This window comes from Lepidochelys kempii, chromosome 28 (assembly GCF_965140285.1).
Source record: "Lepidochelys kempii isolate rLepKem1 chromosome 28, rLepKem1.hap1, whole genome shotgun sequence".
Classification (NCBI taxonomy): domain Eukaryota; kingdom Metazoa; phylum Chordata; order Testudines; family Cheloniidae; genus Lepidochelys; species Lepidochelys kempii.
The window spans coordinates 5,635,419-5,663,385 of NC_136407.1; the positions used below are offsets into that span (position 1 = coordinate 5,635,419).

At 47.9% G+C, this 27,967-nt stretch overlaps 2 non-coding genes across 2 annotated transcripts; both read right to left on the reverse strand.

The window, feature by feature from the left end:
- Positions 1–24,173: 24,173 nt before the first annotated feature.
- TRNAM-CAU (transfer RNA methionine (anticodon CAU)) lies at positions 24,174–24,246 on the reverse strand. Its single transcript has one exon. It is a non-coding gene; the product is annotated as a tRNA-Met (tRNA).
- Positions 24,247–27,615: 3,369 nt separating this feature from the next.
- On the reverse strand, positions 27,616–27,687 carry TRNAA-UGC (transfer RNA alanine (anticodon UGC)). The gene has a single exon. It is a non-coding gene; the product is annotated as a tRNA-Ala (tRNA).
- Between the last annotated feature and the right edge of the window lie 280 nt (positions 27,688–27,967).

Here is a 27,967-nt window from a genome sequence, read left to right on the forward strand (position 1 = left end):
TCTGCAGGATCACCCGACTTCCAGCCGGACTGAATTTCTGGCCTGGCCTCCGAACTTTGTTTTCATTCAATCCACCAGTGGTGATTGCCTTTTGCAACTGCTATTTTGCCTCTCAATCCACCCTTAGTGCTTTTCCATGTGCCATTGCTTGGGTGTAGAATGCCAGCTCCTTTCCCCCCATCCCCGATTTTGCTCCTCAGCCCCTCTCCTAACCCTGCCTCCAGCTGCTTAACCCTCCGGACCAGTCAATTTCTGCCTCCTCCTCAGGCCACCCCCTCCTCCGATTTGTCCCCTTTGAACTCCTGTAAATAGCAGTCTGCAGAATCTGATTCCAAGTAAGGGCAGGGTGAAGGGAAGTGGCTTCAGCAGATGTTACTGAGCATGCTCAGTTCATGTGAGCATGCTCAGTGCGCCCTAAATAGCAAAGTCCTACAGATAGCAGTTTCTCACACCACACCTGAGGCAGCATGAGGGCAGTGGCTCCACCCAGGAGCAGATCCCCAGGGGCTGCGAGACCCTCGGCCTCTGGGGCCTTTGTGTGGAGTCTCTCTCCTGCCAACCCAACGCTGCCCCTGGGGTCTCTCTGGCCCCTGGTGTCGGCAGCCCTTAGCTGAGGGCAGCAGAGCCTGGGACTGGCCCAGCTGGGGAAAGTCCCCACCTCGGATGGGCACAGAAAGTGCTTCAGTGAAAGTCTGTCCGTGGGCCAGCCCCTCTGGGGCTGCAGCAGCAGCCCGGAGCTCAGCCCGGGCTCCCAGCTCACACTGGAGGCAGCCACACCAGTACCTTATGATACTTCCTTCCTTCCTACTAGCTCCCTGCTGCTCTGGCCCCTTCTTGGTTCCTTCATAGAATCATAGACTTTAAGGTCAGAAGGGACCATTATGATCATCTAGTCTGACCTCCTGCACAACACAGGTCACAGAATCTCACCCACCCACTCCTGTAACAAACCCCTAACTTATGTCTGAGCTATTGAAGTCCTCAAATCATGGTTTAAAGACTTCAAGGTGCAGAGAATCCTTCAGAAAGTGACCTGTGCCCCACGCTGCAGAAGAAGGCGAAAACCCCCCAAGGCCTCTGCCAGTCTGCCCTGGAGGAAAATTCCTTCCCGACCTCAAATATGGCGATCAGCTAAACCCTGAGCATGTGGGCAAGACTCACCAGCCAGATACCCAGGAAAGAATTCTCTGTAGTAACTCAGATCCCACCCCATCTAACATCCCATCACAGGCCATTGGTTATATCTACCGCTAATAGTCGAAGATCAATTAATTGCCAAAATTAGGCTATCCCATCATATCATCTCCTCCATAAACTTATCAAGCTTAGTCTTGAAGCCAGATATGTCTTTTGCCCCCCCTGCTTCCCTTGGAAGGCTGTTCCAGAACTTCACTCCTCTGATGGTTAGAAACCTCTGCCTAATTTCAAGTCTAAACTTCCTGATGGCCAGTTTATATCCATTTGTTCTTGTGTCCACATTGGTACTGAGCTTAAATAATTCTTCTCCCTCCATGGTATTTATCCCTCTAATATATTTATAGATAGCAATCATATCTCCCCTCAGCCTTCTTTTGTTTAGGCTGAACAAGCCAAGCTCTTTGAGTCTCCTTTCATAAGACAAGTTTTCCATTCCTCAGATCATCCTAGTAGCCCTTCTTTGTATTTGTTCCAGTTTGAATTTATCCTTCTTAACCATGGGAGACCAGAACGGCACACAGTATTCCAGGTGAGGTCTCACCAGTGCCTTGTATAACGGTACTAAAACCTCCTTATCACTACTGGAAATACCTAGCCTGATGCATCCCAAGACCGCATTAGCTTTTTTCACAGCCATATCACATTGACGGCTCATAGTCATCCTATGATCAACCAATACTCCAAGGTCCTTCTCCTCCTCCGTTACTTCCAAGTGATGCATCCCCAGTTTATAATAGAAATTCTAGTTATTAATCCCTAAATGCATGACCTTGCACTTTTCACTATTAAATTTCATCCTATTACTATTACTCCAGTTTACAAGGTCATCCAGATCCTCCTGTAGGATATCCCGGTCCCTCTCTGTATTGGCAATACCTCCCAGCTTTGTATCATCCGCAAACTTTATTAGCACATTACCCCTTTTTGTGCCAAGGTCAGTAATAAAAAGATTAAATAAGATTGGTCCCAAAACCGATCCTTGAAGAACTCCACTAGTAACCTCTCTCCAGCCTGACAGTTCACCTTTCAGTGTGCCCCGCTGTAGTCTCCCCTTTAACCAGTTCCTTATCCACCCTTCAATTTTCATATTGATCCCCCATCTTTTCCAATTTAATAATTCTCCATGTGGAACTGTATCAAACGCCTTACTGAAATCAAGGTAAATTATATCCACAGCATTCCCTTTGTCTAAAAAATCTGTTACCTTCTCAAAGGAGATCAGGTTGGTTTGGCACGATCTACCTTTTGTTAAACCATGTTGTATTTTGTCCCAATTACCATTGACCTCAATGTCCTTAACTACTTTCTCCTTCAATTTTTTTTCCAAGACCTTGCATACTACAGATGTCAAACTAACAGGCCTGTAGTTACCCGGATCACTTTTTTTACCTTTCTTAAAAATAGGAACTATGTTAGCAATTCACCAGTCATACGGTACAACCCCTGAGTTTTCAGATTCATTCATTAAAAATTCTTGCTAATGGGCTTGCAATTTCATGTGCCAATTCCTTTAATATTCTTGGATGAAGAATATCTGGGCCCCCTGATTTAGTCCAACTAAGCTGTTTGAGTTTGGCTTTTACCTCAGATGTGGTAATATCTACCTCCATATCCTCATTCCCATTTGTCATCCTACCATTATCCCTAAGCTCCTCATTAACCTCATTAAAGACTGAGGCAAAGTATTTGTTTAGATATTGGGCCATGTCTAGATTATCCTTAACTTCCACTCCATCCTCAGTGTTTAGCAGTCCCACTTCTTCTTTCTTTGTTTTCTTCTTATTTATATGGCTATAGAATCTTTTACTATTGGTTTTAATTCCCTTTGCAAGGTCCAATTCTATTTGACTTTCAGCCTTTCTCACTTTATCCCTACATGTTCTGACCTCAATAAGGTAGCTTTCCTTGCTGATCCCTCCCTTCTTCCACTCCCTGTATGCTTTCTGCTTTTTCTTAATCACCTCTCTGAGGTGCTTGCTTGCTCATCCAGCTTGGTCTACAACTCCTGCCTATGAATTTTTTCCCCTTTCTTCGGATGCAGGCTTCCAATAGCTTCTGCAGCTTTGACTTGAAGTAATCCCAGGCCTCCTCTGCCTTTAGATCCACAAGTTTTTCAGTCCAACCCACTTCAAGCCCAACCCGGGCTGCAGCTGCCGCACTCACCGGGCCAGGGACTTTCTGAGGTGGGAACTGGCCCCATCTCTGCTCCTCCTCCTCCCTCTGTGTGTCCCAGAGCCGCTGCAGGGAGTGACCCGCACCCAGGTGCTCACTCCTATTAGCACTCGCAGGGGCCAACCCAGCTATGGGAGAGTGAGCGCCCCTGGGAGCAGGGAAGTAACCAAGTCTCCCTGCCAGAGGGTGGGGGGGAGGGGGAAGAAAGGGAAAGCGGAGAGACTGAAAGGCGATATGGAGAAATAAGAGGGGAAAGCAGCACCCAGCTCTTTTCTACTGCATCACCCCTGAGTAGACTGCTCCTGAGCTCTGGGTAAATATCCCCCATGTCCAGGGTCTCTCAGATCCCCCTGCCTCCCAAGGGAATACACATAGGGGTCTCCTTCCTGCCAGGCATGATTACAAGCAGCTGTAGGTGTCACCCTCATGCCATGATTTGAGAAAGACAGCAAACCTTGGGAACAGGCGTCTGTATTTACAGTCCAGTGTTACAATCCCTGCTCCAGGAGGTGTTTGTTCTTTACTTCTGCTGGATGGGCACAGAATGGGGCAGCAACAGGTTTGTGTCCGTTTGCATTGCTGCACGTTCCTTAACTTAGAACAGTAACGAAATGCAGAAAATGGAGATTGAATTAAAGCAAAATATACAAATAAAAGTTCCAGCCCCTGTTGCTTATTGAAAGAAATGACTCAGATACATGTTTTATTAACATGAAAAAATAAATCCAAGGGCACACATCACTAAGGCTAAATGACTATAAACACCACTCAGCTATAAAGTTCAGGTCAAATCAGTAAATCAATGAGTTAACAAGGATATTGCATTGGAATCAAGTCATCAATGTAGCCAAACCATCAGATTAATACAGCAGAAAATCAACCCTTACAGATCCTAAAAGAGCAACCCAAAAAGGCAGGTGCATATTTAATGATGTCAAAACCCCAACGAGAGACTTTTACCCAGGCAGTGCAACCCAGATCTAGCCAGCTAATATTTCAACACCGAAACCAAATTATTGGTTACATTTAGCCTACAACCTCAAAGCTAATTACAGTTTTCTTCTTAGATTTCACTCTTGTGCAGCTAATACTTCTCATCGCCCTCTCACCCCAAAACACATACAGACCTTATAGAGACATTAGTAAAAGAAGTTCATTCAAACAGCTCTCACTGAACAATATATATCTGACAGCCCAACTCCTTGCAATGCTTCCATAGGTGAGGAGCATGCATTCAGTCATTTCATAGGGCAGAGTTTTCAGGCTATTAAGATTTGGGGAACGATTCTTCCTAACATCTTCCCTGTGTAGATTTCAGAGGTGTTCACACACTCACCCCCACTGAGCCGCACGGTTACACCCCAATCTAATAGAAGGCTGAGAGGTCTCCAAGTTCATAAAAAGAGACAGACAAAAAATAGAAAACGAAACAAAATGTTTCTAAGGTTATAAGGGGTTGGATCTCTGCACCTCTCGGCCTTTGGATTCCCCTGGAGCAGGAACTGTACCTGCAGTTGAGGAACCAGGTGCTGGCGTAGATGGTCCAGCACGTTGGGCTAGCAGGGTTTACAGGTACAGGAGACGAGTGAAGGCTGCATAGCCTGTCGACGTTGTGCTTCATTCCCCAGAAGGGATCAGTCCTGGGATCCTGGCAGCCTGTCTCTCTGAGGCTCTGTCTACACTGGCAGAGTTACAGCACCAGGAGTCACAGTGCTGCTCAGAGAGCGCTGAAGGGAAACTGCTGTTGTGTGTTCACACTGTCAGCTGCCTGCACAATAGTGTGTTCACACTTGCGGCACTTGCTGCGGTATTCGGAGCGGTGCACTCTGGGCAGCTGTCCCACTGAGCATCTCTTCCTCTTCTGCCGCTAAGAGTTGTGGGAAGGTGGAGGGGGTCACGGGGCATCCCGGGACCTGTCCCAATGCCCCGTGATGCCTTGCTTCGCATCCCTGCAATCCCTGTGCTTCCGTCCGCATTTGGCGCCATCTTTCAATGGTTGGTGTACTGCGTGCTCTGCCTCTTCGGGCAGCAGGAATGGATCCCGCGCCGTTGACCAATATGCTCCTTTTTCTTACTAATACGTTGTAACGATGCTGCCTTTGGTGAGACACTTCTGAGAGTATCAGCTCAGGACAGATTGCTCAAAGCAGGGCAGTTACAGCCCCAGGCTAGGGTTTCTCCACTTCGAAGGCACACGAAACCAGGCAGACAGAGAGGACTTTGGTCTCACCCCACGGGCTAACCACAAGTCACACAAGCACTCCAGTTTCCCAGTATCTCCACCAATTAGTATTAGACACTCCAGTTTCCCAGTATCTCCACCAATGCCACTTGTTATGGGGATGAATGGTTATGAAAACCAATACCCCAGTAAAAGAAAAAAGGTTCTCTCGATCCGAAAGGACCAAGCCCCAGACCCAGGTCAATATACAAATCAGATATTACCCACAAATCACACTGTTGCCAATCCTTTAAAATCTAAAATCTAAAGGTTTATTCATAAAAGGAAAAAGATACAGATGAGAGCTAGAATTGGTTACATGGAATCAATGACATACAGTCATGGCAAAGTTCTTGGTTCAGCCTTGTAGCTGTGATGGAATAAACGGCAGGTTCAAATCAAGTCTCTGGGGAACATCCCCAGCTGGGATGGGTCTTTCAGTCCTTGGTTCAAAGCTTCAGTTTGCAGCAAGCTTCCTCCAGAAGTAAGAAGCAGGACTGAAGACAAAATGGAGGGGTTTTCAGGGCCTTTTATATCCCCTGCCATGTGGAAGGACACCCCTTTGTTCTTACTGGGTAAATTACAGTAGCAAGATGGAGTTTGGAGTCACATGGGCAAGTCACATATCCTTGCATGACTCAGTTCTTTAGAGGCTGACGCCATTGTTTACATGTTAGTTTGACAATTCCCTGGAAAGCTCAGATGTGGATTGGCATCTCCCAAAGTTCATTGTCAGTTAAATATTTCTTGGTTGGGCACTTACTGAGAACAGTCCTTTCTCAAGAAGCTGACTAAATGCTTCACTGAGGCTACTGAGAATTAAACCACATTGAGATACAAGTACATAGCCAATATTCATACCTTCAACTACAAAAATGATACAGATATACAGATAGCATAATCATAATCATAACCTTTCCACAGCCACCTTACTGGACCTCCTTTGTACAAGATTTGGTGGAAACATATAATGGTTGCAATGATCTATACGGTCACAGTTTATGTCAGTAACGTCAGGAGTGGCAGTGGAGTTATTCCTTAAACTACAAAAGCAAGAGGAGTTCGACATTGATCTCACCATGCATAGTAGCTGTTAGGATATAGATATTCAGGCCTGTCTGTAAAGGCCTAGACTCTAAGAATTTAGGTGTATTCTTATCACTTGGCTAGTTATAGAGGTATAAAAGAAAGAATCAAAATCACTGTCTGCCGATGTAAGGGCCTTCTCTTACTGTGACAGTCTGAGGCCCTGTTCTTAGGGCTAAGCAACAGAGGCAGCCATAAGCTGGGAAGCGACCGGTCACCTCCTCACATTCCAAACTAGTCACATTGAAATAAGGTGCTATTGAGCTGTTAGGAATACAATCCTGTTCTGATAATGCCTATCGCCTCCAGAGAAAGGGAAGTGCCTAGAAGATTTAAAAGGAAACTTGGTTTGATAGCATCCTGTCTGGCAAGAACTCACTTATCATAGAATCACAGAATATCAGGGTTGGAAGGGACCTCAGGAGGTCATCTAGTTCAACCCCCTGCTCAAAGCAGGACTGATCCCCAATTAAATCATCCCAGCCAGGTCTTTGTCAAGCCTGACCTTAAAAACTTCTAAGGAAGGAGATTCCACCACCTCCCTAGGTAACACATTCCAGTGTTTCACCACCCTCCTAGTGAAAAAGTTTTTCCTAATATCCAACCTAAATCTCCCCCACTGCAACTTGAGACCATGACTCCTTGTTCTGTTATCTGCTACCACTGAGAACAGTCTAGATCCATCCTCTTTGGATCCACCTTTCAGGTAGTTAAAAGCAGCTAGCAAATCCCCCCTCATTCTTCTCTTCCGCAGACTAAACATCCCCAGTTCCCTCAGCCTCTCCTCATACGTCATGTGTTCCAGTCCCTTAATCATTTTTATTGCCCTCTGCTGGACTCTCTCCAATTTTTCCACATCCTTCTTGTAGTGTGGGACCCAAAATAGCTGGGATGTGAAATCCTCATTTCTGTGTTGTTCTATCATTGTAGTCCCCCATTTCCCTATTGTTTGTCTGTATCATCTCTGTCTAGTTCTGTGATTGTTTCTGTCGGCTGTATAATTAATTTTGCTGGGTGTAAACTAATTAAGGTGGTGGGATATAATTGGTTAAATAATCATGTTACAATATGTTAGGATTGGTTAGTTAAATTTCAGGAAAATGATTGGTTAAGGTATAGCTAAGCAGAACTCAAGTTTTAGTATATAGTCTGCAGTCAATCAGGAAGTAAGTGGGTGGGTGGGGGAACAGGGAATGGGGGTGGGGAAACTGGGTATTGTTGCTCTCTGTTCATGCGAGAAGGACCAGGGAAGTAAGTGGGTGAAGGAATAAGCCCCCTAACACCAAGCTGTCACAGAGACCCACTGCTCCCATCCCTCAAATGGGTGTGCAGAAACATGCCAGCAGCGCTAAGGTAGCTCCCTGCCCACTCTGCCTCCCTCCCATCTTGCCGCGCTGCTCCCAGAAGTAGCCGGCATGTCCCGGCACCCCTCCTGCACCCCAACCCCTTGCCCCAATCAAGGTACCTCACTTTATGTTCATTTACTTCTCATTTCTTATAATATAGGAGGAGGAGGAACAAAAATAATGAAAAACAGGGGGAGAGAAGAAAGAATGTTCTTTTTCTTGAGTGGGTCCTGAGGGGGGCCCCCCAAAAATGAAGCTGCGCACAGGGCCCCACAAACTCTAAATCCTCCACTGTAGCAGGAACTCAGAAAGTCACACGGTCAACGGCAGGACTCGGGTTTGAAAAAGAGATTTTTTCCCCTCCCCTTAGAATCATAGAATCATAGAATATCAGGGTTGGAAGGGACCCCAGAAGGTCATCTAGTCCAACCCCCTGCTCGAAGCAGGACCAATTCCCAGTTAAATCATCCCAGCCAGGGCTTTGTCAAGCCTGACCTTAAAAACCTCTAAGGAAGGAGATTCTACCACCTCCCTAGGGAACGCATTCCAGTGTTTCACCACCCTCTTAGTGAAATCATGAGAAATCTTTCTCACCTTCATGAGAAAGAAAGTGATACCACTTGTTCCTCTGGCTGAGGAGCTGGAAACCAGGCACAGACGACTGGTGTCTGCCGAAACAGGTGGGGGGGGCACAATTTCCAGGTTCAGCCCCACCCCCTTACGATCAACAGCCGCTCCCAGGTGTGAACAATGCAGGGAGGGGAAGCAGCAAAGGCAGCCCCCCTCTACTTCCCCCTCCAGCAGCTGCTGTGCAGGGAGGGAGCCTGGCCGCACCGCATGATGTAGCAGGGATGCTAACCCAGGGGGGGCTCATGACCCCACATAGCGCCCTCTGCAAGTGTTGCCGCTGAAATTAGGGGAACTCGTGAGTTCAAGGCACAGCTGCACAGCCAGAAAAAAGCCCAGCACTACACGCCCAGGGTGAAGGGGTGTGCTAAAGCCTGGCATCGAGCCAGAAACCTTCAGATCATCCATCTCATGCACTCTCAGCTGAGCTACTTTGGCAATGACTGGGCCAACCAGGAAGCCTTAATACACGTGCTGCAGCTCACGCTAGGAAGATGTAAATCTGGATGTCACAATGCAGGAGACAAACAGCGGACTTGACCCGGAGGGGCAGGCTGGGGTTTCCTATATCCCATTCACTCAAGCCAGCACCTGTCCCCTCGAAAGCTGTGACTGGCGCCCCCAGGTCAGCCAGAAAGAAGCAGCTGTTCTCACTGGAACAAGTCCACCCACGGCTCGCAGGCAACTCCCAAGCCCACCACAGCACACCATCATAGCCAGAAAGGAGCCCACTCGGACGCAGCTTGGCTTATCTTCCTTTCACCCAGAACCATCCTTCTTCTCCTGGGCTGCAAGTAGCCATCTCTGGGAAGCCAAGAGGCAGGAACAGGATTCTACCTCCCAGCAGCCAACTCCACCTCCCCAGGCTTTGGCAGAATGAACGGTGGCACTCTACTAACCCCACTTACCCTCACTGAGGAGCTTAGCTTCTGCCCTGCCTTCCTCAGCAAGACTTTCTTCTTTTGCCCCATTCCTGCCTCCCTTTCTCCTTTGGCAAGTCATGCAAAGGAGGCCAGCCTCCAAGGGCAGAGGAGGCCAAGCCACAAGGCTCCAAAAGGTGACTGGCCTAGATCCTCTAGCTTTCCCCAGCTGATGTGGGATGGTTTTTCAACTCATTTCACCACCCTCTGTCCTGCAAGGTTTGGGGTTATCCCAGGGACAGGCCAGTGGCAGAAGACAAGTGTCTTGTTGGACAGCTAGGAAAAATAAGCCCCCATGTTTCTGCCCAGTTTCGAACAGGGTGCCTTTTGTGTGTTAGGCAAATATGATAACCGCTACACTACAGAAACTCTATCAGAGTGCTCTGCCCCTCCCTTCAAATTCCACCCACTTCACTGGTGCCTGCCCTCGGACAGAAAAATGGGTGAATTTGGAGAAAGTGGTGGCAGCCCTTCGATAGGTCAGCTGGTAGAGCAAAGGACTGGAGCCAGCACTCAGGAAGTCATCCTTACGTTGCTCTTGTGACTTCAGCTTGAAGGAGAGCTTCTTTTTCTTCCCCTTGCTGAGAAAGAGCAAGAGAAGAAAGAAAGCTCAGGTGGGCCAATTTGGTGCACAAGCCCACGCTGTCTTTTCCTGCTGGGGAACCCAAAATGAGGGACCCATGGTGGGCAAAGCACTGCTGCACTTCCAGAAAACAGCCCACTCCTGCACACAAAGGGACCAAAGAGAAGGCCAAAACCTGGGATTGAACCAATTACCTCTAGATCTTCAGTCTAACGCTCGCCTGACTGAGGTACTTTGTCACCTGGAGGGCATCTTTTTGGCCTGCTGCTTCTCTGTCCGGGATGTTTTTGTCAGCCATGCCACACAAAAAACGACATCATTGCGAGTGGCCCACAAAGGCAAGATGAATTTTTGTCTGCCTTACTCAGGTTGACTTGCTTCTTCACCCCATTCCTGCCTTAGTTCCTGGGTTACCTGGTGGCTGAAGGCGACTGGGGCCCAACGGCACAGGGAGGAAGTTGGGCAGCTAGACCCCGGCAGCAAGAGTCTTTCAACCCCACCATGTTGTCCCAGCTTCACCTACTGGCTGCCAAGGACTTGGGGCCCACTAGCGTAGCGGAAGGAAGTGGACAGATCCACCCTCGCCTTGACGCTCAGGCTCATTAAACCATATCTTTAATCGATGATGGCCAACGAGAGACCGACATCGCTTGCTATTTTATCACTTGAAAATGCCATTGGCCAGTGTTTCGATCTCTCTAATGCTGAGCTTCAGTTCATGAGGACAAAGGCGAGAAAGCGACCTTTGAACTAAAGGACTCGGGTTAACAGTCTAACATTGTTTCTCACTGTAACTCTAGTTAAGACTGGTCCACCCTGTGCTGGTGGCCGTTCAATTTCTAGATGTTTGCACATTTCAGTTACTGTTAAAATTAAAAAAAATCTATATGCTTAAAAGAAATGATTTTTTTTTATTTGCTCATATATGGGATGAATAAAACCAGATGTACAGATCCGAGCCTGCATATTTATCATCTTCTGTGATAGACAAAATCATGCAACCAAATTGTGCATGAAAATCATAAAATGAGCTACACATGCAATAAAAAATACGGTATTCAATGGTTTACCATATGGGGGGAGGGGGGCAGCGAACAGACTTTTTGCCTGGGGTGCCATTTGGTCTAGGGGAGGCCCTGTCAGGGAGAGCAGGAGTTAGTTTCACATGCCTGTTTTCAGGCTGTAATCTCTGGGCACCCTGCTCTGGGGGAGGGATCCCGGTAGCCCACACTCAGGGCTCGAACAGGCCCCTGATTTAGAGGGTGGCTGCATGGTTTACAGCGCTCTGATGTCTCAGACAATCTCTCTCCCACAAAGCTTCAGATCGGTGTCCCCAGAAGGCTCCTGCACCGCCTCCTCTCCCTTCACATTCTATAGAAAGGAGCAGCATCCAGGGCACTAGGTGGGTGGCAGAGGCTTCAGGAGCCCAGAGTGCTTGCCTGTTTGGCTGAGCACAAGACTGGCTGAGAGCTCAGGGACACATTGTGAGGCAGAATCCCAGGTACCTATGTGAAAGGAGCATAAGGACGTAAAAATGGCCATACTCGTTCAAATCAACGGTCCTGTGACAGGTTGGGTCACAGAGCCCCCCTTGGGACTGCCACCTGATGTGACAGGATTAACTCTGAGCCCCTTTTTCCCTGCCAGCTTGGGACTTCAGTGCCCTGCCTTGTTGAGCCAGACACGCTAGCCTGCTACAAACACAGGCCCAGGTCTGAACCAAATCCCCCAAAAGCTGCAGGCTTAACTGAAACCAGCTTAAGAAGTGTTCCTGTCTCCAACACCCAGCTACTCAGTTCCCAATGGGGTCCAAACCCCAAATAAATCTGTTTTACATTGTATAAAACTTAGACAGGTTAAACTCCTAAATTGTTCGCCCTCTATAACACTGATATAGAGATATCATAGGCTATCAGGGTTGGAAGGGACCTCAGGAGGTCATCTAGTCCAACCCCCTGCTCAAAGCAGGACCAATCCCCAATTTTTGCCCCATACCTGTAAATGGCCCCCTCAAGGATTGAACTCACAACCCTGGGTTTAGCAGGCCAAAGCTCAAACCACTGAGCTATCCCTCCCCCCGTTGCACATTGTTTGCTCCCCCAGGAATTAATCACTTGCTCTGGGTTAATTAATAAGTAAAACGTGATTTTATTAAATACAAAAAGTAGGATTTAAGTGGTTGCAAGTAATAAGAGACAGAACAAAGTAAGCTACCAAGAAAAACAAAACAAAAACACACAACTCTAAGCCTAATATAGTAGGAAACTCAATACAGGTAAAAACTCACCCTCCGAGATCTTCCAATAAGCGTCTTTCACAGACTAGATGTATTTCTAGTCTGGGCCTAATCTTTTCCCTGGTACAGTCCTTGTTCCAGCTCAGGTGGTAGCTAGGGGACTTGTAATCTGGGGGTCCAGGGATCAAGTCCCTGGTTAGGTAGAGGGACAATTTTCCCCTGTGATATCCCCCAAGAACTTTTGAGGGCCCTCCTTGACTTTACTTTTTTCCTTTTCAGGACTTGGCCTTTCCTAGGAAGGGCCCTTTACAGTCTGGGACTGAAGGGGCAACTTCCTCACATGCCCACTGCCCTTGCAGTCAGGAGGAAGAAAGGCCTCTGGGCCTGCAGCAAAGCACTGTGTGCTGACTTGTTAAGCAAATGCAGGGCTGGCCAGAGAGTCATGTTCCCACAGGGTCCTGCCTGCCAGAAAAAATTGTCCCCACAGAGTCCTCACTGCCAGAAGTCGACAAAGTTTGAGGGGTCTCCTGCTGGTCCCATAGTGTAAGGGCCAGCACTCAGGGCTTTAAACCCTGCGATCCAAGTTTATGTCTAAGTGGGACCTTGGGGTCCTTTGTTTGCCAGCTAGCCCTACGAGGATTTCCAAAGCTTCATCTTGCTCTCTCAAATGACATGGGAGCCTGTCTTTTGCCCGCCAGCTGTTGTGACTTGAGTGCAAGAGGGGACGTTTGATCCAGAAGGCTGGCTATACCTGGAGCCCTGAAGCTAGGGATACGAGCTCCATTTCCTCTGAGTCCTGAAGCTGGGCTGCAAACATCCCTATTGGTTGACCTACTGGCCCAAAAGTCACTTGGGCGGCATTGGTGTTCCCCAGGAATGCTGAAGGGCTGGCCTAAGGGAGGGAGGCTTAATACTCCTCCCTGTCAGTCAGGGCCGAAGAGGAGGGCTGCAAGAGTGACAGCATTTTTTTTTTGAGCCCACTGGGTGCAGCACCGGGTATGGGATGGCTGATGGTGGCGAAAGGGGGAGGAGATTAGGAAGGCCCCCCCTTTTTGTGTTCATCCACTCCCACCTTACGTCCTACAGCATTTTCAGTGGGTGGCTAGGTGGAAGCTGCTTGCGGGATGGCTTCAGCCACAACAGTGGCTGCCCTCACAGCAGCATCAGCCACAGTGAGGTCCCCCTTTGGCTTGGTCCGAATGAAGGTCAATGTACCACTGGGTGAAACAGGCTGATTTTAGGGAGCTTCCTCTGAAGGTGAGCAACTGTCCCCAGAACTTACTGACAGGAGCTTTAAAGTATTTGCAAATGTGCATGGCTGGCATGTGCAAAGCAAAGGCTGCCCAGGGGCGCTGTGTCAGGCTATGGTGCCACTTGAGACTATGGACCACTTTCTGGTGGCTTGTTTTTTACCCAGCAGGTCTGGGGACTCCTGGCTCCACGAGGGGCAACTTGCCCACTGGCCTTGCAACATGGAGGCAAAAAGACCTTGTGCTCTTATGAAAAGCACTGGGGGGTTGTTTTGTCTCTTCGATAACGGCAGACACTGTGCATGGAAGCGGGAGCCGTGTCTCTGCCTCCATCTTTAAGCGAATTTGCTGACTTGGGTTTTTCCTTTCTGAGGCATGATGTGTGGAGCGTTTGGCACTTTTGCTCCTCGAGTGCTCTCTCCTGCAGCAGTCCAAATTGCGCTCTACCCAGAGCCGGAAAGAAATCCACCTTCAGTGATCATTCTTTGTTTAAACCCCATTTTTCATCTATAGGCAAAGCCACTTCTTGTCTTTTCCCTTCTGAGTTGGGATTGTTTTTGGATGGGAAGGCTGGCTGTTTTTTCACATTATGATGATGCTAAAACTTTCCTAAATCACATGACTCAGTAACTGTGAGACAGCATGGAGTGAAGCAGGTTTCAAAGGATGAGAAGAGAAGATGATGGAAGAATCTGTTGTCCTGATTCTGAGTCATCAGGTGTATCCTGCTCTGGAATTTAACATTCTGTGAAACAAAAAAGGTTCTTACCCCTCGGTGAGAGGTGGGTTTTTCTCTCTCTCCTGAAGGTCATTTCGTTACATAAATGGACATTACTTTTGTTTGACAGAATGTAACATATTTCCTGGGGAATTTGAACCAAATGGTAAAATAGATTCCATTTTTTTTCTTTTTCTTTTGCTATTTTCCCACCCTGCCATGATGATCCGGAGAAAGTCCAAGTGTAGTTCAGTCAACAGGAGAAAATATGCCAAGTTATTGGACATGCTAACAAAGCCATAGTAGTTTGTTTAAATCTCTGCTCTGAAATCGTGGTCTACAGCAGACCCCAAACTGTGCAACTAACTGAAGCAAGTTCAGATGATCACACTGGGGTTCAATTGTTTAGGTCAATATGTCTCAGACGATCCAAGGAGAGAATTCCAAAGTAAGAGGTATGGAAGGGTGCAAAATCCCCTTGTATTTGGTTCTCAAACTGGTTGTGTCCCAGGCCCTACAGGAGGTTACTCCTGAAGATCTCGCCTGGCTAACCTTGTGAATTAGGAAATGTTGTCCCGAACTACGCAGATGTGGAGGAAAGAGAAGTGGTGCTTTGCTGAACTCACCCTTTCTAGTTGCTGCAATTGTGTATAAAATGAAATCAGTTTTGAATGTGAGACAGCCGCAGAAAAATAACTTTTTTCTCATAGAAACCCCATCTCTGGTAACTCAGTGAGACTCGGATACAGGGCTGTAATCTGGTTCCTAATTTAGATCAATGACACCATCTTGAAGAAATAAACTGGGCATGTTTGAGAGGCCATTCTTCACTACAATTACCCAGATTTTGGGTGGTCTGGTAAAGGATTCTACCACGGAGAAGTGTAAATTTACCCTGACCAAGGCAAAGGATTTGCAAGAACTCAGGTAGAAATAACAGGCACGCACTTGTTCATTTTCACCACAGAGAAGAAGCTGGGGTGCACTATGACCCAGGTCAAACTGTTTTTGGAACACCACGGCTGCTACTCTGAAAACTGCCTAGTACAGTGGCACTGATTACAGCCCCAAAGGATGCCAGGGTTAGATTGGGAACAATTGTCCTCTACCATTGAGATCCAAAGTTCCATGAGGCAAAGTGAGAAATGGTTGATGCCTTCAGAGGACGTTCCTTCCCCATGGATCCCAGTCTGGCTGCCTGGTCGGACAACAAGGACTTTTGTGCTGTGGAAGGGATGATAACCAATGAAGGAATGAATGGGTCAGGCACAGAATTCAGACTGCAACATTTACAAATCTTGTGTCCTGATTCTATGCTTTTGTCTCTTAATTTTGCTCCTATGTCTTATCCATTTTGACCTCTTCTCCTCCACCTCCTGCTATTTTGGAAGATTACAAAGTGTGAAAAAAAGTACAGGCTGTAATTGCAAACCTGCCCTCCTAGGAAACCCTTTCTACCAACATTTATGGCAGAAGACCCAGAGATAAATGAACTATCAGAAGTGGAATGAATCTATATTGGGGTAAACTGTAAGGCTCACTTGGTCTCAACTGGGATTTCAAAGGAAACTAACACATATCATAGAATCATAGAAGATTAGGGTTGGAAGGGACCTCAGGAGATCATCAAGTCCAACCCCCTGCTCAAAGCAGGACCAATCCCCAACTAATGATGTGATAGCCTGAATTATACTGGAAAACTGAATTATATGTTGTTGTTTTTTTCCTTTTTGTTACTAATATAGGCAATGGTGGTTAATGCTAAAAAGTTTATTTTGGATAATTTATCCCCTTTGGACAGAGGAGTTCTGACATCAAACCTTACTCCAAAGCTTGGAATGGGAGAAGTAATGGATCTGAGAGTACAAACTCCATAGAGAATTTAATTATTTGTTTTTCAGATGGAATTCATTTGGATAAGTGCTAAAGTAAATGTCTGTAAAGAGGAAAACAATGTGTGTGACCTTTTCCCTCGTTAGATTTTAAGGATCATGGAATTGCCACCTTCTTGTTTGCAAAGGAAAGACGTGAGATGTGTCATGAGATACACCCACTTATTAATAACACACAGTGGGTATTTTCTCTTTTAAAAATTCCTGGAGCCCATTTTATTTTTGGTGCTGAGATTCAGAGGGGGGAAGGATAGCTCAGTGGTTTGAGCATTCGCCTGCTAAACTCAGGGTTGTGAGTTCAGTCCTTGAGGGGGCCATTTAGGGATCTGGGGCAAAAATTGGGGATTGGTCCTGCTTTGAACAGGGGGTTGAACTAGATGACCTTCTGAGGTCCCTTCCAACCCTGATATTCTATGATTCCTTTTCCTTTGGAGGAGGGTAGCTCTTAGAGGAAGGGTATTTAATCCTCAGGCCAGGCTGTGGAATCAACTCAAAACACACATTGTTTTTCTTTTACTTTCTTTCCTTTTTGTTGTTGCTGAATATATCTTTGGGTTTCACACATCCACAATGAATATGGTTTGCAAGAACAGCTATTTTAGGAAAACTGCTGAGTTAAACTGTTGGTAGCCCAAAGTCTGCCTCATTCCCTGGTGTTAGTACATGTTAGTGAAAATAATGCCTTAAGTTCTTTCTTTCTATAGATTTGGTTCATAGATATAGATAATAACAATGCTTTAGAATCTTTATCTTCAATGAAGAGTGTGTCTGAATTCTAAGGCCCAGAACACAGCTCTTGACCAATGTGCAACCCTATTCAGGAATTTATTCATTATCATAGAATCATGGACTATCAGGGTTGGAAGGGACCTCAGGAGGTCATCTAGTCCACCCCCCTGCTCAAAGCAGGACCAATCCCCAACTAAATCATCCCAGCCAGGGCTTTGTCAAGCCTGACCTTAAAAATATCTAAGGAAGGAGATTCCACCCCTCCCAGATAACGCATTCCAGTGTTTCACCACCCTCCTAGTGAAAAAGCGTTTCCTAATATCCAACCTAAACCTCCCCCACTGCAACTTGAGACCATTACTCCTCGTTCTGTCATCAGCTACCACTGAGAACAGTCTAGATCCATCCTCTTTGGAACCCCCTTTCAGCATTAAATTATGCTGCGTTTAATAACTCTAGGGTGCCTTCATGTCTGTAAATCTCTTGATATTTTTGGACACCATCTCCTTAACATATATTTAAAGTGCTAACATAGTCATATATAGATTAGGGACACTAATGAGAGATTATTGTTACAGCAGGTGTTTTCTGTTGGGGAAATCAACATGGAAGAATGATTGTGGGGTAAGACAGACCCACTGAGAGATATTAACTTGAAGAATTGTTAGTCCTTTCAGCAGTAAATCATCATGCCTTCTCCCATGAGTCGGGTAAACTGAGAATGTAGAGCAATGACACCAGAACATATGTTTCTGGGAGAATATTCTTGGTACCTAGGTTTCCTTTGTCTGAAACCCTATACAATGATACCGATGTGGGAACTTCGCTGTGGGGATGGAAAGTGGGCAGATGCAGGAGAGACACCGATCCAGCTCTTAGTCTGAGAACAAAGGGTGGTATTGTCTGTACTCTGTATAGTGCTGTACTAATCTCTGATTAACAATCTTCGATTAAATCATTTCAACCGAGCCTGTTATTTCGACAATCTCGAGTCGCTCACTCAGACATGCAACTGCTGGGCATGTTGTCTGTAGTCAAGGCATAGTTCATACCTGATTTACCTGGAAGATCTCAGGGGAGACACCATGAATTGGGATAAACTGGGATCATCATCCACAGACTCCAAGGGAAAGGCTGAAGTCCTTTGCCTTTCAGGTCACCAGGGTGTCTAAGAGAGACTGGTCCCCCCCAGGAAGGAGCTCGCAACATCAATGACAGGGTGTGCCTGTATTCTCTACCTAATAAAACCCATTAGTGGGGAGTGCTGGGCCAGCTACCCCATTGCTTGGTTCCTTGACTACAGCTGCAGCTCTTACCACACAAGTCCAGAGACTGAAGGAGCTGGAGATTTCCAACCCCTTCTCATCAGCCCTTCTGTCAGCGGTAGCGAGAACTGTTAGACTGCTCATGAAAGCCTCAAGAAGGGCTGTGTCTGTGTTGGGGGTGGAAAGAGAAGGATTAACCACGCACCAGTTCAGTCAAAGGAGGAAGCTTTAATTGGCTTTGAGGTTGTAGTTTAAACATGAACAATCCTTTGGTTTCTGTCCTGAAATATTTAACAAGCTCAGTGTGGATGAAGCATAGAATACCAGGGTTGGAAGGGACCTCAGGAGGTCATCTAGTCCAACCCCCTGCTCAAAGCAGGACCAATCTCCAATTTTTGCCCCCAGATCCCTCAATGGCCCCCTCAAGGATTGAGCTCACAACCCTGGGTTTAGCAGGCCAATGCTCAAGCCACTGAGCTATCCCTCCCCCCCAAAGTTCTCTGAGGTTTCCAGTAACTGGACAGCTGCCTCCTTGGCTTCCTGTTTTAGGATTTATAAGGGTTGATGACCCGTTGTATTAATCTGATCATTTGACTTCATTGATAACATGAGTCCAATGCAATAGAATTGTTAACGCATTGATTTACTGATTTTGACCTTCACATGCTAACAGTGCATTCGCCCCCATAGTTAGTTTAGTCATGTGTACAGTAGTTTAGTCTTATTGATGTGTGTTCTTGCTTTTTTTTTTTTTTTCATTTTAATAAAATGTATAAAGGGGAATCTGGAGTCATTTTTTTCAATAAGCAAAGTGGGCCAGAACTGCTGAAAATCAGGGTGGAGATCAGCGAGTCGACCTTGAATTGCCATCTAAATGAACTCTTTGGTTCTCACAGAGGAGCAGCCAAAGGGAGCCTGTAACTGGAGGAGCTCTGGAAGGGAAGCACAAGGGAAAATGAGCTCCCTCTCCCAGGTTTTTGGGAATTGGGTGGGGTAGTGTTGATGAGTAAGGAGGGGTCAGTCTCTCTGCAGTGGCAGGTGGGGTGGCTTGCTCTGCAGTCTCTGTCATGGCTAGGCCCAGCCTGTGGCCTGATCTAGTTGTCTGTTCCTGGTCAGGCCCAGCTGATGTTGGGGGTTTTATTTGAAGGGTTGTTAATGGTGGCAAAGAGCCTGTACAGTTCAGCAAATGTGGTGCTGGTAAAATAAATGAATATTTGTTAACAAGGCATATCAGGACATTGCTGGAAAAAGGCAGAGTTAAGGTTATGTGGACAACCTTAACTGCATTTCCTGGTTTTCAGAAGTTTGAATTTTGCTGACATTGAGGTTCTAAAAGAAATAACATCTCGCCAGGCAATCTTCAGTAGGCATTAGCCAAGTTTTTTGCCCTTTAATTAATAGAAGTAAGGAAGGTCCTAGCTGCCAACTAGCTATTAACCAGCTAGCAAGGCCAACTGCAGGGCTAGATAGATGGAAAGAAAACAATGAAAGTGTCCATCAGCAAAGACCATTTTGAAACAAATACATGTCTCCTACCTGGGAAGAAGCAAAAGAAAGTGACTGAATGTCATTCTCTAAGGGAAAGGTTTCACACCTCCATCTTGGGTGTCTTTGTTGTAAAGGTGAAAAGGAAGAAAAGACAATTGAATTCACAGGAAGAAGTTAGCAGATTTCTTCCCCTTCCCAGGCATTGTTTTCATGTACATTGTTTTCCATGTAACCCTTTACTTTATAGTTAACTCCTTCCCCTTGGTCTGAATTTCTTCTAGTAACAAACTCTAGTTTTGCTTTCAGCGTCTCAACATGTGTAGGCTTCGATGAGTAAGGGCCATTTCATTTCCCATTCAACCTGTCTCACATACAGATGCCATGTGCCCTTACCATGTGCCCTGCCCAGGTGTGTGTCCATTCACACCCCATCCATTTTTCCAATCTCCATCTTCACAGATTCCCTGCACAGGGAAGAGTGCCCAGATCTATGGCTAAAGCGTTGTCAAGGTGTCACTTACATTTTAAAAACCCAAGAAGATGCCGGCAGCCCCCAGCTCTCCCTGCTCCCTTTCTCCCTGGGTGGTTCAGCTGGGCTGCAAAAGCTCCCCAGTCAGTTAGACATCACAAAGGGACCATGGGTTTCCCAGGTAACTAGGGAATAAAACCCTCTCTGCAGGGGCCTGACTGTAGGGGCTGGCCTGGCCTGCCTTTTTGAGTGGGTCTACTCTGCACACTAAGCATGGTTTGAGCCCAAGTCCCCAGTCTGTGCAGACACAAATCTGTCCGACTTGGGTCAGCAGGTGCTCAGGACCCAGGTCCTAGGACACAGCGAGGGAGGATGGTCAGATACTGAGCCCAGTCCCGGTCATTGCACAGTGGGGATGCAGGTCAAGCGGCAGATTCAAATCAGAATGGCTGCGTAGTGCAGTGTGGGTATGTAACACAACCCCCACCCCCAAGTCCTCAACGGTGGATCAGGCAGAAGAGGATCATTGGATCGACAACGGCTGTAAAAGCGGGTGAAGGCTGCAGCGAGTTGGGATCTCCAGTCGTCTCAGACTTTCCCTGCCGCTGGGCCCCAGACCTCCTGCTTGTCATGATCGTGTGGTTGCTGCTGGTGCATCAGCTGCCCCATATTCAAAGAAAACACGCGCAGGCATCTACCATGCCCTGAAGGGGTGTCTCAAGAAAACTGATATGGACATCCCAAGTAGGGTGACTGGATGTCCCGATTTTATGGGGACAGACCCAATATTTGGGGCTTTGTCTCATAGAGGCGCCTATTACCACCCACTCACTGTCCTAATTTTTCACACTTGCTATCTGATCACCTAAGCGCAAGCTGGGAGGAGCAAGCCACCAACTGACCTCAACGGTGCCACGTCCTCCCGCAGGCAAGTGGCCTGCTTCGAGGAGAAGCATCTTCCCCTCCAAGCGAAAAAGAGAGAGAAAAGGAAGGAAAAAGAAGAACTTTCTCCCAGCAGGCAGCTGATCCACCAGGAAATGTCTGTACCTACTGTGGGCAGATCTGTGGTTCCAGGCTCGGACTCCTGTGTCATCTCAGGACCCACATGTAAATCCATGCTGGAGATCATCCTCAAATCGAGGGATCGCCACCAGTGGTGGACATGTCACACAACTGTGAGACCTGCGTCAAACATGTGTAAACCCAGGTTCACAATGCAGTGGGGATGGTTAAACATGGGCTTGGAAACAACCAGTCCTCAAGCACAGGTCACACAGACCTTTGAGAGAGCTGTCACCCTTGAACCCTGCTGGTTTTCCTCTTCTTCTTGGGTTTCTTAGACCACTAAGGGCTGTAGGTTTGTCACAGGACAAACAGCCCTTTTTGGTCTCTGAGACAATCTAGTCTGGGGCTGTCTGGATGAGGAAAGAGAAGGGCAGAAAGATTATTCTGGATGAGAGGCTGAGTCAGAAGCATTTGGAGTTGCAGCAGTAGCAGGTTGTTATCCTGTAGTAGACTAGCCATTGGTTTGGGGAGCGTGGAATGAGACACACACACACACACTTCCAGGGAATTTTACAGCTATTTTCTATCAGCTGGGGAATGTAGAAAATGCACTATCCAACCCCTGCAGTATCCCTATGCATCTTCAATAACTCCCGTCACCCCCCCTCCACATGCTCCTAACTCCCTTCCACCCTCAGTGGCTCCTGGCTCTGTCTCCTCCCTGCTCCTAGAATCATAGAATATCAGGGTTGGAAGGGACCTCAGGAGGTCATCTAGTCCAACCCCCTGCTCAAAGCAGAACCAATCCCCAACTAAATCATCTCAGCCAGGGCTTTGTCAAACCTGACCTTAAAAACTAGGGAAGGAGATTCCACCACCTCCCTAGGTAATGCATTCCAGTGCTTCCCCACCCTCCTAGTGAAAAAGTGTTTCCTAATATCCAACCTAAATCTCCCCCACTGCAACTGGAGACCATTACTCCTTGCTACCACTGAGAACAGTCTAGATCCATCCTCTCTGGAACCCCCTTTCAGGTAGTTGAAAGCAGCTATCAAATCCCCCCTCATTCTTCTCTTCCGCAGACTAAACAATCCCAGTTCCCTCGGCCTCTCCTCATAAGTCATGTGTTCCAGATCCCTAATCATTTTTGTTGCCCTTCGCTGGACTCTCTCCAATTTTTCCACATCCTTCTTGTAGTGTGGGGCCCAAAACTGGACACAGTACTCCAGATGAGGCCTCACCAATGTCGAATAGAGGGGAACGATCACGTCCCTCGATCTGCTGGCAATGCCCCTACTTATACACCCCAAAATGCTGTTGGCCTTCTTGTCAACAAGGGCACACTGCTGACTCATATCCAGCTTCTCGTCCACTGTCACCCCTAGGTCCTTTTCTGCAGAACTGCTGCCGAGCCGTTCGGTCCCTAGTCTGTAGCAGTGCATGGGATTCTTCCGTCCTAAGTGCAGGACTCTGCACTTGTCCTTGTTGCACCTCATCAGATTTCTTTTGGCCCAATCCTCTAATTTGTCTAGGGCCCTCTGTATCCTATCCCTGTCCTCCAGTGGTATCTATCTCTCCTCCCAGTTTAGTGGCATCTGCAAACTTGCTGAGGGTGCAATCCACACCATCCTCCCGATCATTAATGAAGATATTGAACAAAACCAGCCCCAGAACCAACCCTTGTGGCACTCCACTTGATACCAGCTGCCAACTAGACATGGAGCCATTGATCACTACCCCTTGAGCCCGACAATCTAGCCAACTTTCTATCCACCTTATAGTGCATTCATCCAGCCCATACTTCTTTAACTTGCTGGCAAGAATACTGTGGGAGACTGTGTCAAAAGCTTTGCTAAAGTCAAGGAACAACACGTCCACTGCTTTCCCCTCATCCACAGAGCCAGTTATCTCGTCATAGAAGGCAATTAGATTAGTCAGGCATGACTTGCCCTTGGTGAATCCATGCTGACTGTTCCTGATCACTTTCATCTCATGTAAGTGCTTCAGAATGGATTCCTTGAGGACCTGCTCCATGATTTTTCCAGGGACTGAGGTGAAGTTGACTGGCCTGTAGTTCCCCAGATCCTCCTTCTTCCCTTTTTTAAAGATGGGCTGGGGTAATATAGTGAATTCCAGCACTGGCCATGGGGGTAACAAACCTTAGCCCGTCATTTTGCCTTTAGCCAAGTGCTTGGGCATAAAATCCACTGTTCTTAATGGGGGTAGGAGTCAGCAATTATTGAATTAAAAAATCTTCAGGGAAGTAGCTGCAAGTGGTCGCCAAAGGTTTCTTTGTGTTCACATCTGTACAGGAATGAGGCATAAAGCAGAAATGGGGGAAGGGGCTCTAAATTTAAATCAGTTTTAGAGAGAAATGTGTTCAAACACAGTGATCCCCAGCTCCTTCCCCCGAGCCTTAGAAGGGGATTAGCTGTGAACAGCTGCGGCTGCTGCTCTGAGGGGAGCGGTATAAGCTGTTTGCCCGTGGATGCAGCCCACCAGCTGGTTCTCCTGGGGCAGAAGGTGAGTGGCTGGGCAGGGATGCTGCACCGGCTGGGGTCTGGAGTATGAACAGGGGTCTCAGGAACCCGCCTCCAGTGGGGGTCAAGGATGCTGAGGAGGTGGAATCTGAGCATCACAGGCATCAAGAGTCAAAGCTGCTTGGGGTGAGCATGGGGGGCAATGGCCCTAGTGGATTTTTTGTGGATCCCTTTCACTACTTGCCCACAACAACCTGGCAGCCCCCAGCTTTCTCTTTGCACTACGATCATGTGCTCTGTGGAAAGGGGCTTCTGGGAACCAGTATTTCCAGCTGCATTAAAGAGTCATAAAGGAGAAGGAAAAGTTAAAGCCTTAGAAAAGTCTCTGTGTGTGCGTTAGATGGATGGGAGGGTGTCTAGAAACCACTCAGCTTTAGTCTCTTTTCCCTGATTTCCTTCAGAAAATCTGAAGCAGGGAGCAAAAATAACTGCCCTCTCTGAGGCTTGAACTCAGGACCTTCAGATTATGAGACTGATGCACTGCCAACTGTGCTAAGAAGGCTTAGGAAAGTTTAACCTCAGTGCATATAGGACCCTCTTTCAGCAGTGACTGGGGCAGCAAAGGAGCCAGGGGTGTGCTGGAAGAAGCGGGGAGATCTGGTGCCCAGAGACCTGTCCTGGCAGTTTTCTCAGCAGCAAATAAATCAATTCTCCCTACCAGCGAACAATCTACCAGAAATGATGGCAGTATGGGACAGGAGGTGTTCCCAAGGCAGGGACCCACTTCCACATTTTAGAGTTTAAAACTTACTCTCATTACCCTAATGTCATAACCATACAGCTAAGGGTAGCCTAGAGTTCCTCCTTACCTGTAAGGGGTTAAGAAGCTCAAATAACCTGGTTGGCACCTGACCAAAAGGACCACTGGGGAAAGAAGAGACTTTCACATCTTGGAGGGGAGGCTTTGTTTGGTATGTTCTCTTGGGAAGCAGGGAAGCATCAGGTCAGAAAACTCCTTCTCCTATAAACCATCCTAAAAGTCTCTCATATTACAAAAATTGTAAGTAAAAGCCAGGCAAGGCATGTTAGATTATCTTTTGTTCTGCTTCTGAATTTTTCCTTTGCTGGAGGGAGGTTTATTCCTGTTTTTTGTAACTTTGAAACTAAGCCGAGAGGAAGTTCTGCTGTGTTTGTGAATCTTTTGTTACTCTGTAAAGTTATTTTCCATCCTGATTTTACAGAGGTGATTTTTACATTTAAAAAAAAATAAAATTCTTCTTTTAAGAACCTATCTGATTTCTCTATTGTCCTAAGACCCAGGGGGTTGGGTCTGTGATCACTTTGTAACCAATTGGTTAGGATATTATTCTCAAGCCTCCCCAGGAAAGGGGATATAGGGCTTGGGGGGATATTTTGGGGGAATAGGAACTCCAAGTGATCCTTTCCCTGATTCTTTGTTAAATCACTTGGTGATGGCAGCATACCCTCCAAGGACAAAGACTTTGTGCCTTGGGGAAGTTTTAACCTAAGCTGGTAGAAATAAGCTGAGGGGGTCTTTCATGTGGGTCTCCACATCTGTACCCTAGAGCAGTGGTCTCCAAACTTTTTGGATCATGCGCCCCAGGGCCAGCTCTCGGGAAGCACAAAAAAAAAAAAAGAGAGAGAGAGAGAAGAGCTGCTGCCGGAGAGAGATGAGCTGCCGCCAGCAAAGAATCAAAGGTCCAGGAGTGCAGCTGCAGCCATGCCAGCGGCGCACCCCCAGGGATGGTCTTGTGCACCCCCTGAGGTGCATACACCCCACTTTGGAGACCAGTGCCCTAGAGTTCAGAGGGAACCCTGACACCTAGTATGGCACTTTCCATGTGAATTAGGCAGAGCAGTTGAGGAAGCTACCTGGATAATAGAAACCAGGGCTCTAGGTAAGGTTTGAACTCATAACCCCAGCAGCAGTCCCCTTTGCACTAGCCAGTTGCACCCACTGCACGTGCTTCTTAGACAGCGTTGGGAAGTAGGCCGTTACCAGTCTCTGTGCTTCACACCTTTGCCTGGTAATTGAAAGGCTGCTGGTTCAAACCTAACTAAAGACGTGGCTTTTCAGTGACGAGACTCCAGTACATTTTAACAGGAAGAAAATCTCTATTCTGGTCTAGCCCCATTTGACTCCTTCTGCCTGTCTTCTCCCCCAGCCCCCTGTCTCTTTCCTTCCCCACTGGGGCCATGCAGAGAGGAGCCCCAGTCAATCTCTGTCACAGAGAGTCTGTATCCCATAAAGGGAGGGAGGGGTCACTCTAACACATTGATAATGGGGAGAGGAGGGGTGCGTGGTTAGGGGGAGAAAGGATGGAGAACTAACAGTGGGGCCCAGAGAGATTCCCCCACAGATTGGGGAGATCCCCTGCTGCCCACCATCAGCCAGCTGTGGGAAGAACAACTTGGGATTGCTTGGGGAAGCCACTTCTAAAAACACAAGTGTAACTTGCTAAAATTACATTTTAATAAGACCAAAGCCTCCTCAAACCCAGCGTCACAATCACTGGGACGACTTTGTCCTGATATTTTACTGGCCACAGCCACAAAGCGAGTCAAATTACAGCTCCCGTTCGGAGTCAATGCACACACAAGAATCCAGAGGCTTTTCATTCCTTAGGTTCTGCCGTCATTTCATTTCTGGCCTGTTCCAAGATTTATCGTTGTGCAAAGCAACGTCAGGCCCTTGGGAGTGTCCCCCGCAGTCCTGCCTGCCTCCCCGGGCAATTTAAAGGGCCTGGGACCCCCATCACCAGCCGCACAAGGGGGCTAAGGCGGCTTCCTGCCCGCTCTTGCTCCGTGTGACGTGCCACTCTCGGAAGCAGCTGGCATGTCCCTGTGGTCCCTGGGCTGGGGGTGGGGGTCTTCATGAGCTGCCCCAGCCCCGAGCGCCGATTCTGCCAACTGTGGCAATGGGAGCTGCAGGGGTGGCATCTGCGGGCAGCGGTGCGCAGAGACCCCCCCCACCCACCCACACCTAGGGGCTGCTGCCAGAGGGGGGTGCGGGTCACTTTCGGGATATGCCTGAGGTAAGTGCCACACCTCTCACCCTCTCCTGCATCGCCAACCCCCTGCCCGAGCCCAGACCCTGCACCCAAACTCTCTCCCAGAGCCCAGCCCCTCTCCCTCCCACACCCAAACTCCCTCCCAGAGCCTTAGGCAGGTGTGTGTGGGGGGGAGGCGGGGGCAGGACTTGGCCCCATTCTGGGCACCACCAACAATTATACATCCCTGTCCAGCCCAACTTTCTGCGGGTGCCCCTCAGCCCCCACCCGTGCAGGGTTTGAAGCTTGCATTGCTTAAATTCCAGGACACTGAGGGATTTCAGCTCCCTTTTGTCAAGAGGGCACCTTCACCCCACTCCCAACCAGATTCTTATCCATGGGATGACTGTAGGGGGGCTGGGTCCCGCTGTGTCTTTTCTCTCTCTAGGACAGGCCAGGGCATCTGAGCACCCAGGACCTTCTGTGGAGCTGCCCTTCCCCTTCCCCTTCTATGGTCTCATCTGTCATCAACTCCAGCCTGTTTTCTATCCATCGTCAGCACCATCCCAAGCCAGCTGCACTCGCCTCAAAAGGACAGCATCCCCAGGTGGGTGTAAATCACTGACGTCTCTCCTCTCTGAGCACTGACTGCTCCTCCGTTTCCTTGCCCCTCAGTCTGGGCAGATGGGACCTTCCCCTCCAGTGCTGGAGGATTCTCCCTTCTCATCCACCACTGACCCAAACAGCACAGCAGGTGGGAATCTTAAAAGTACCGAGGAGACTTAGGAGCAGAAACCCCCCCAGACCTTCCATGCAATTGGCACTTGCCCCTCCCTGAGCAGGACTGAAACTGGTGCAGGGAGACTGGTGGGCCACATCCCCGCTGGGCATGAGCAAAACAGCCAGGTGAAAAGAGAACTTGGAGATGCTGGGGATTGAACCCAGGGCCTCATACATGCAAAGCATGCGCTCTACCACTGAGCTACATCCCCAGATAGAATATAACTGCTATGGGTTACACTCAGAGCTCTCCTGTTTCCAGAGCATCTGGGAGCCTAAAAGCAGCATGAGGGACAGAGTCCCTGCTCTGAGGGCCAAACCTGCTGTCCTGGAGGTTGCTGGTTCTTAGGGGGCACTTTGCAGCAGGGCCAGATTCTATGTGTGGGGCAGAGAGAGTGCCTGCCCTGGACTCAGGGGCAGAGATACACTCAGCCCTCTCCCCTGCATTGGCGGGGGGAGGGTGCTGCAATCCCCTGCTGGAAGGTCATGGAG